This window comes from Erinaceus europaeus, chromosome 14, assembly GCF_950295315.1.
Source record: "Erinaceus europaeus chromosome 14, mEriEur2.1, whole genome shotgun sequence".
NCBI lineage: Eukaryota > Metazoa > Chordata > Mammalia > Eulipotyphla > Erinaceidae > Erinaceus > Erinaceus europaeus.
In genome coordinates this window covers 82,489,517-82,499,457 of record NC_080175.1, presented here as the reverse complement: position 1 = coordinate 82,499,457, position 9,941 = coordinate 82,489,517, and the positions used below count along the sequence as shown (strand labels likewise).

Below are 9,941 nucleotides of genomic sequence, written 5' to 3'. Positions count from 1 at the left end.
GATATAGAAAAAAACTATTTCAAAAGTCAACCAGTTCAGCAGCTTGTTGGTGACTTTGACAAGGAAAGTTGATCCTATATTTTATTTGTGTGTGGTCCTTAGTTTTCCTTTGTTGTAAGGTGATCCTTTTAGCCTAAACTTATGTTATATATGATTCTGTGATCTTATGACTTCAGAGAGCAGTGTTCACAAAAGCACTGTGAACAGTAAAGGTAAATTCATTTCCTTAATGTGTAAAAATAGCTGTTAGGACAAATTGTTGTTGCTTACTTCCTTTTAATAAATAAAGAATTCCATTTAATTATTTGTCATCTTGTGAGCTGTTGATATTCTTTAAAACTAATAAAATTAAGCTTAAGTATGCAGAAAAATAACTTTCAGGCAGGTCCAATAATGAATGTATTCAAATATCCGCACCGATATATTATTTTCTTTTTATTTATTTATTTAAGAAAGGAGACATTAATAAAACCATAGGATAGGAGGCTTACAACTCCAAACAATTCTCACCACCTGATCTCCATATTCCATCCCCTCCCCTGATAGTTTTCCTATTCTCTATCCTTCTGGGAGTATGGACCCAGGGTCTTGTGGGTTGCAGAGGGTGGAAGGTTTGGCTTCTGTAATTGCTTCCTTGCTGAACATGGACGTTGACTCATCAGTCCATACTCCCAGTCTGCCTCTCTCTCTCTTTCGCTAGTAGGGTGGATCTCTGGGGAAGCGGGTCTCCAGGACACATTGGTGGAGTCATCAGTCCAGGGAAGTCTGGTCAGCATCATGCTGGCATCTGGAACCTGGTGGCTGAGTGATGAAGCTGAAGGGTTGTCATTCCACACCCTAAGTCTCTGGACACAGTCTGAAGTGAAGCATGCTAGGGTGGCACTCCTTGCATTGATTAGGTTGCAATCAGCAGATGCAATATTATTTGATATGATTTGAGAGAAGCATGCAGGAAAGTGGGCCAGCCCTAAGGTTCCAGGACTGCGGGAAATATAGGCTTTATAGTAGAAATGTGAGGTTCCTGCTGTCTTAGGGTTCAGGAAGACAATGGATAGTTATTGTTATCATCACATTATTTGGTAATTGGGTTAACTTTGAAAAGTCCCTTTGTTAGGGTTTGCTGTATAATACCCAGCATCTTGTATATAGCAGTGCCACAGGTTTTTTTCTGTTCTACCTGGTCTAGGCTTTTGAGAGAGTCAGCATATCAAAGACTCAGCCTATGTATTAAAAGGACTCAGTCTGTGTTTTAAAAAGTTCGAGACATACAATCAATTTTTCCCCCTCTCATATTAATTAAATAGTGGATTATATAACTACACTTTAATAGGAGTGTACATAAACACCATTCCCACAACCAAAAGACTGTGTGGGAGAATCAATGGTTTATTATAAATACAGCTGTTGGTATATGCACACATTTTCCCCTAGTTTTCTGCCAAATTATTTCACGTCTGATCCTAGGCCTTCCTCCACCATCATGCACCAGGACCTCAAAGCCTCTCAGCCCCAGTCCTTTGTTTTGGTGCAATACACTGAACCCAGTCTAATTTCACTTTGCATTTCCTATTTCTGCTCTTAAGTCTCAACTTCTATCCATGAGTGAGATCATCTTATATTCATCTTTCTCTTCCTGGCTTATTACACTTATCATGATTCCATCAAGCTCCATCCAAGTTGAAGTGAAGAAGGTTACTTCATCATATTTATTTATTTATTTATTTATTTATTTTATTTCCCTTTTGTTACTCTTGTTGTTTTTTATTGTTGTTGTTATTGATGTCCGGGATCCTCACACTGGACATTGTGCTTTGCTCCAGGTGCGCTTAGCCAACTGTGCTATCCCGAATTCATCGTTCTTCATAGCATTGTGGAGTTACATTCTGTGTATTTATACCACTACTTCCCTAACTACTCATCTGTTGTTAGACACCTAGATTGCTTTGGGTTTTGGCTACTAAAGATTGGGCTACTTGTGTGACGTATGTATACTTATATTCATAGCAGCACAATGATATGTTTTTCCAGTCTCTATATTATCCATATACCAAGAGGACTATGGTAACATTTGTGATCATATATACAAAACTCTTTCTTAACTGCTTTTAGATAATTTATTGTCACTTTTGCAGCACGAATAGCATTTTAACATATTTAAAATGTGTACTAAGTACTCTACTGTATATTATACTATAATTAAAATATAGGAAATAAATTGTATTATCAACAATACAGTGAAGTACAAATGTATAGATGGGAAAAAAATCTCTTTGTCTAAAAACTGTCAAGATATATGAATATTATCCTTGCTAAGTACTTGATTACCTTGGTAAATAACTATGTGACACTTTTGACAAAAATTGGTGAAGAGATGCATACACACGTACACACGCATATATCATGCAATCATACTGCAGGGTCTTCAAGAGGACCAAGATCTTCTATTCAGTTATAATCACTGGGTTGGGAACAATTCTGTGTTTGAACAAAGAGAAACTATTATTTTTTTCCATATTGTATCATAACATATTAAACTGTTTTATGTTTTCATGGAAACATTTCATCCACAAAAACAAATTTCTTACAAGTTTTTCTCAAAAACTATTTGTCAATAGTTTGAAATTGCTAGAAATTGTAGAATAATAAATCTCTTCAAAACTTTAATTATATAGATCGTTATAGCTTGACTACTGGCACATTGTCATTACATAGAACATATTGAGTTGTGGCTGTGTTCAGATTTAATCAAGAATGGATTCTGAGTGAAATAAAGAACTTTTTTCTGATAGATCAAAACAATCATTTTCTTTTCAGTTTTAAATTAAACAATTCATTTACAATGTCTTTGCTAGAAGATAGCTTATAATAAGAGATTGCTCTAATTTATGTTGCAAAAACTTTGCCCAAAATAAAAAGTAAAGCTATATCAAATTTTATTAGAAATTAATATTTATACAGCCAAAAAATCACACAAAAATTGCAAAACCACTTCATGGTGATTGAAATTATATTAATTCTTCTACAGAAGAGAATTATATTAATTCTTCTAAGGAAGAAAATTAAAATAGTAATTTTAAGTGTTATAAAATGTATTTTTAGAGAAGGGAAAATAACAATGATCTCACTTATAAGCGGGACATAATAAACGAGGACAGGGTGAAATGTGGACTAGGTATGGCGTATGGCATTAAAGTAAAAGACTCTTAAGGAAGGATGAGGAAGGAGGGTGAAAGAGAATTGTGGAGTCTTTGTGCATAATGAAATTGTACTCATACCTCAATGAATTCACTATAAAGCAATAACCCCCTCATAAAAAAGTATTTTTAAGTGTAATACATCCCAGTTATAAGATGGATGATACCTTTTCTTCTTTCCCTGCTGGCATTTACAGCATATTTGGGTAAAGACTTGGATATGGATATAATCATTTATACAGAAATATTGAAGTTACTTGCTTGAAAATATAGACACAAGCTTTTTTTTTTTTACTACTAGAACTTACTAATTTTTTTTACAGTAACATATTTTTCTCATATTTTTTCACCAACAGAGATGCATAGCTTAGAAAACATAAATTTCTAGGGGCCAGCTGGTTGGTGGTACACCTAGTTAAGTACACAAGGATGCACAGTCAAGCCCATGGTTCCCACCTGCAGGGGGAAATCTCGATGGCAAAGCAGTGCTGCAGGTCTCTCTCTCTCTCTCTCTCTTTCTCTCTCTCTCCCTCTCTCTTCCTCCCCACTCAATTTCTCTCTGTCTCTATCCAAAAAATAAATAAAATCTTTCTTTAAAAGAAAGAAAACATACATTTCTTTTTACTGATCCATTGAAAAACAATGTTTTATTTTTCTTATCATCACCAGATTTATGCCAACCTAGGAAATACATGATTTCATTTAACTATCGTGGTTTTCTTTAAAAACTTGTTTTCTAAATGACCAATATAGTCAGTATTATCTGTGGTATTTTTTCATTCTGCTACTGGTAGAGATGTTAAAAGAAGATAAGAAGACCTAATTTTGCTGGGAAGCAAGACAGTAGAGAAGTCCAGGTGGAATTAGTTCAGTCCCTGACGCACAGCAGGTTGGAGACTAGCAACTCTAAAGAGTACCAGGATGGGTTTCACAAAGTGTTGCCAAGAACTAGAAACCAGAACTGATCCTGGCAGTCTCTCTCTCATCTGAAGATGACATATGTTGGTATCCTTTGGCCAACTCCTAGATGACTGATGTTTGTGATCCTGGTCAGTCAAACAACACATACTTCTTGCTAGACTAACCTGCACTCTGAAATAGAAAACTTTTAAACAACTGTCTTTTTTTTTTTTTTTTTTTTACCCTACATCTACCCAGATATCTACTAATTATCTTCATCGACATTTATGGCTATTGTGTTTGTGATTGTTTTCAGAACCACATTTAATATGATAAAACAACTTCTGTGAATTTTCAAAATACCATATAATTTAGAATTTTATTTTGATTCTTATACCCTACCTTCTTTTACTTCCTTATTTCCAAAATAATAGTTTTCCTTAACGTCTGTTAAGTACTCATAAGAACTATACTTTAAGCTTGTGGGCTACAGGTGAATTATAAGGTCTCCATCTTTACAAAGATTAAGGCCTGGTATATCAGAACGAAAGACATCAAATTAAATAATGTGAGATCTTTATGTTAAAACATATGAAAGACTTCATAAAAATATACAAGAGAAATATAAACTCTCTACATAGGAGTTTCACAGAAAGTGTGATTCCTTTGGTATCTAAATGCTAAATAAATGTTAGCAGGTGGATAGGGTAAAGAAAAGAGAATTCCAGAGAAGAATAACAAAACATGGAGATGATTATGGCAGTGAAGGAAATCACCTCTCATCACAGATTTTCCTAAGCAGTAAAAGAAAAGGTTGTAAGGTATAATGTAAACAGAAGAGAAACTTTCAACTCCTTGTATGTAGAGCCAAGATAGAAATGCTTTTTAAACTTGAAGAGAATGGCACCATTAGAATTTTCGTTTGCAGTACGGAAATAATAAACTATGGTATCTTGCAGTTTGGGGCTATTGTGACATGGACCCCTCAAACTTAGTTTACTTGGAACTATTGAGTTTTTCTTCCTGTACCCAGAGCCTCACTCGTATATGATTTCACCACATCTGTGACAATTGCTTATTTTTCATTCAAATAGTAAGACAGAGAGAGGGGAGACACTATTGCACCAGTTTATCTTAGTACTGAGTCACTTCTGTATGGTACAAAGTTTATCTCTCTGACCCATAACTGAAGTATTAATAGTAAATACCTCACATAATTATTTAGAAGATTACATTAATTAAATATAATATATGAAAACCATTTAGAGCAGTATCTAGCAAATAGCACTAAATAAATGACCTTGTTATTTCATTTATAGGGTCATTATTGTGGCTATTCAAAATAACAGTGGGTCTATGAATGAGTCTGTAAAAATGTAATGCACTGTTAGAGATACAAGTCAGTTATACTAATATATAGATAGAAGACCAGAGTAAAGTCTATTTGGTAATAGGCCTGCATTTTCATTCACATCACCGAGGGTCAAGCTTGGAACCACATGGGAAATGCTATGGCAATGGGTGAAACCTCAGTGTTGTGGTCTCTTGTTGTCTCTCTCTTTATCTGTATATCTCTCTATTTGTCTCTAAGCAAAATAGTGTCCTGGAATGCTAAAATCATGAATGTACAAGGCCCAGATTTCACAAAAATAAATAATATATAATATATAATTAATATAAGCTGATGGATTTTAAAAAAGACATAGCACAACAGAGTGAATAAACCTCAGTAGCTAATTGATTTTAGGATATAATAAAGGTTATGGGTTTGGATTATTAAGTTAAGGAATTTTATTTAAAGGACATAGTTTTGCCAACAAAGTAACAGTAATGACTATATAAAATGAACAATAATTTCTGCTAACTTATTGAAAAGTGACAGGAAGGCAACTAGAAAAAATAACAAATTTAGGACTAGGTAGTTAAAAAATGTCAATACTCCTTCATACTATCAAACTATAAATGTTTATGAACTTGGATGAAAAGACAATGGGAAAGTAAAGAAGATGTAGCAATGGGATGACATTAAGTCTTGGAAACAATGTTGCTTGATCAAAATCAGACTGCAGAATGTAGCTCTGGGTATATTGATAGGACCCAGTAAATTTTAGAAACATGACCATTAACAGACATGTGTAGGGTTTTGATTATAATATCTTTTGGAGGATAAAATTAGACATGAAAAGATAAAGATTTTATATTGATAGATTATATGAGTATGATTCATTATTGTCCTCAGTAACGATGTATTATCTGATGTTTCCGCCTGAGTTTCAAATATATGGAACATTCATATAGTACCTTGCTTCCTGATTGCTGCTTTGACTATGTTTTTTTTTTTTTTCTCCAGAAATGAGTGTACTGTTCTGCTATATGTAGGTCTTATTTGGCCTGTAATTTATTGTATTGGCCAAGAAAATGAGAGCAGAGGTGAGTGCCTGACAGTCCTGAGCAAAATCTTGGACAGTAATTTTTAATTTCACCAGGTCTCTGAGGTTGATACTTTGATTTTATTTTAGAATTTAGAAGCTATGTCGGGTGAAACTGTGGAAAAAAACTATATTTTGAAGATCTTGATCAACAGTTTGAACTATCAATACAAACGTCATTTCAAGACTTAGATATCATTGTGGTCCACAGCTATACACCCTGGACACGCACCATCTCGTCTGACATCATTGTGTTTATCTGCTTGGTGGTTGATACTCTTTAGGACATGTAGACTCCTAAAGGTATAAAAGAATCATACTAATTTTTGTGCTTTTAGTACATAATATGCTCTAGTACCCCATAAATACTCTATGTATTATTTACTTTAATTTTTATTAGTGACAATAATAGTTCACAGGATTGTAAGATAACTGATTATTATAAATAATCCCATTCAGTTTCTTCCACCATGTTCCATACCCTCCAGTGGAATCTTCCCTATTCTTTATCTCTCTGGGAGTATGGACCAAAATACGTTACGGGGTACAGAAGGTGGAAGGTCTGGCTTCTGTAGTTATTTCTTCGCTGGACATGGACATTGGCCAGTCATTTCGTACTCCCAGCCTGTTTCCTTCTGTCCCTAGTGGGGTAGGGTTGTGCAGAGGTAAGACTACAGGCCGTCTGCACAGGGAAGTCAGGATGGAATCATGGTAGGATCTGCGACTCTGTGTACCTTTCAGGAACTACTACTATCCTACAGGCTGGTTGGCATCTCAGTAACCATTATCCAATGAAGTTGCACCAGATGTTCAACAGTATCATTCCTCAATTCCTTTCACATTGTAGATTTTTTGATTTGAGCATCTCTCTCCTGACTCTTCCATTATGCATTTACTGACAGAAGGATGGCAAATGAAGCATAGATGTAGAACCAGACCTGGATCAGACCTATAGTAAAAATGTTCATCAGTCACACTATAATTTTCTTTCAGAACACAGAAAATTGAAGATGCTTCCAATTCAAAACAGTTGGCAGAAAGTTTCAGTGGATTATTATTAGCATCTGATTTAAAAAATTGATTTGTTTTACCTGGGTTAGGGAAGGATATCACAGACTTTAGATTGAAGGATAACATTGCCATTACTGACATTAGTTAAAGTTACTGGACTTTGCATATTTGACTTGAGGTATTATGTAGAATTTCAGCTAATTTTAATTTTGAAATATGAAATTTCAAATTAACTATGTTATAGTGCATGAATGAAGAGATGGTTAGCTCTCTCCTTGCCAAAGATGGAAAAGGCTTTGGCCTGCAACGTGCAAACAGTTAAATTCTTGCCACCTATTTCATGGTATCTAACCTCTGTTTTTAGTGTGTAAGACACAACTCCTATGGCAACTACAGAAGAAAATACAGAACAGAAGTTGATGGGAAGTACAAATGCAGTAGATGAGACCATTATAGATAAATATCCACAAAAAGTGACAGATAAAAACAAACAAGAAAAGAACGGAGACATGAAGCAACCTCAAAACAGTAATCTATTCAGGTAATATACCTATATCAATAAGCACCCTAAATGTGAATAGCTTACATTCATGAATCAAAAGACCTGAGCAACTGGATGGATTAAAAAGCGAGATCTATCTATTCTACGTCTCCAGGAAAGACACATTTGAAGGAAATACAAACCAAAGTTTGAAGTGACAGTCTCAAGCAAGTTGTTCTTCTAATTCAACAATAGGGGGATAAAAGTAAGCAACAGCTGTTCTGCTATCCAGTAAAATAATTTTTTTTTAATTTTCAATTAGTTTTGTGATTTTATTTAAAATCCAAGTTTCAATTTAGCGTTTAACATCTCATTTAACTAAACTCCTATTGACATCAGTCACCTTTGCTGTGGAAATGTTTGAAAGCCAATTTATATTATAGTAGAGCATAAAATTAACAAAAAAATAAAATATCTTATGGAGTGGTGTTAGATAGTATAGTTCTTGTTCTTCTAGCATTTGCCCTTCTTCCGTAGCCAGTCAACAGTGTCAGGTTGAGCCTGATGTAAAGTTTCGAGAGCTCCTTTGAATCTGGAGAGGTGGCAGTCGTTGACTATGTGGGTCATAGTCTGTCTGGAGCAGCAGGGGCAGTTCGGGTCTGGCTCCCCAGCGATGGAACATAGCGGCGCACCGGCCATGGCCTGTTCGATAGCGATTGAGGAGGGCCCAATCATAACGTGCTAGGTCAAAGCCGGGTTGACGCTTGCAGGGGTCTGTGATGAGGTGTTTGTTCTTTACCTCAGCTGACTGCCAACTCTGTTTCCAAGAGACTGGAACAGAGAAGTTCAGTGTAGGCGTAGGGGACCAGATTGGGTGATGAAATGTCAAGCGTTGGACAGGGTGGGTGAAGATATCTGCGTATATTGGCAGGTCCGGTCGAGCATAGACGTGGGAAATGAACTTAGATGATGCCACATCCCGACGAATATCTGGCGGGGCGATGTTGCTAAGAACTGGCAGCCATGGAAACAGGGTGGAACGGATGGTTCCAGAAATTATCCTCATGGAGGAATATAATTTGGAATCAGCCAAGTGGACATGGGGGCTACGGAACCATCCTGGGGCACAGTATTCTGCAGTGGAATAGCATAATGCCAGAGAGGATGATCGTAGTGTGGAAGCGCTCGCGCCCCATGAGGAGCTGGCCAGTCTTGCAATGATGTGATTCCTCGCAAAGATACTCTCACGCCTGAGGCTCTGATACCACAGGTTTAATACCCTGTCCCACCATGTAAACCAGAGCTGTTCAGTTCTCTGGTATATGTAATGTACTGTTTATTGGATAAAGAAAGAGAGCATTCAAGAGGGAAGAGGGGATAAAGAGGAAAGAGGGAGGACAGCTGCATTGCTGCTTCACCATTAATGAAGTTCCCCCCACCCCCTGCACATGGAGGCAGGGGCCTTGAACTGGGTCCTTGTGCATTGTAGTGTGTTTGCTTAACCATGTTTACAACCATGTAGACCCTAAATGAAATCTTCTAAATGATGTTTGTGATGATCATTCTAATGAGATGTTTGATTTTAGGTCCTCTGTTCACATTTTAAAAAGGCGTTATTAAAATGGAAGCTGGCAAATTTTCAAGATAAGTTTATTGATAATACGTATTTAAGTAGAAATAAAGCACATACAAAAAGTGTTTGAATTACTAACTCATGCATTGTTCTCTTGATTAAAACTTGGAGTAGTTTACTTATTAGAAAACAGAAAGATAATTCAGCATTGTATAGTAGGTTTAAATTGGAAATGCATCTGAGCATTCAGGTAGAACTCTAATTGAATTTCATTTTGGTTAGTGAGGAAACTTATTCTTCTTTGCCAATTTAATGAATGGGGAGACATCAAAAGGATAACAAAAGTGAACAAA

At 35.8% G+C, this 9,941-nt stretch overlaps 1 non-coding gene across 1 annotated transcript; it reads left to right on the top strand.

Moving 5' to 3' along the window:
- Positions 1-7,774: 7,774 nt before the first annotated feature.
- LOC132532931 (U6atac minor spliceosomal RNA) lies at positions 7,775-7,897 on the top strand. Its single transcript, XR_009544843.1, has one exon. It is a non-coding gene; the product is annotated as a U6atac minor spliceosomal RNA (small nuclear RNA).
- Positions 7,898-9,941: the final 2,044 nt, after the last annotated feature.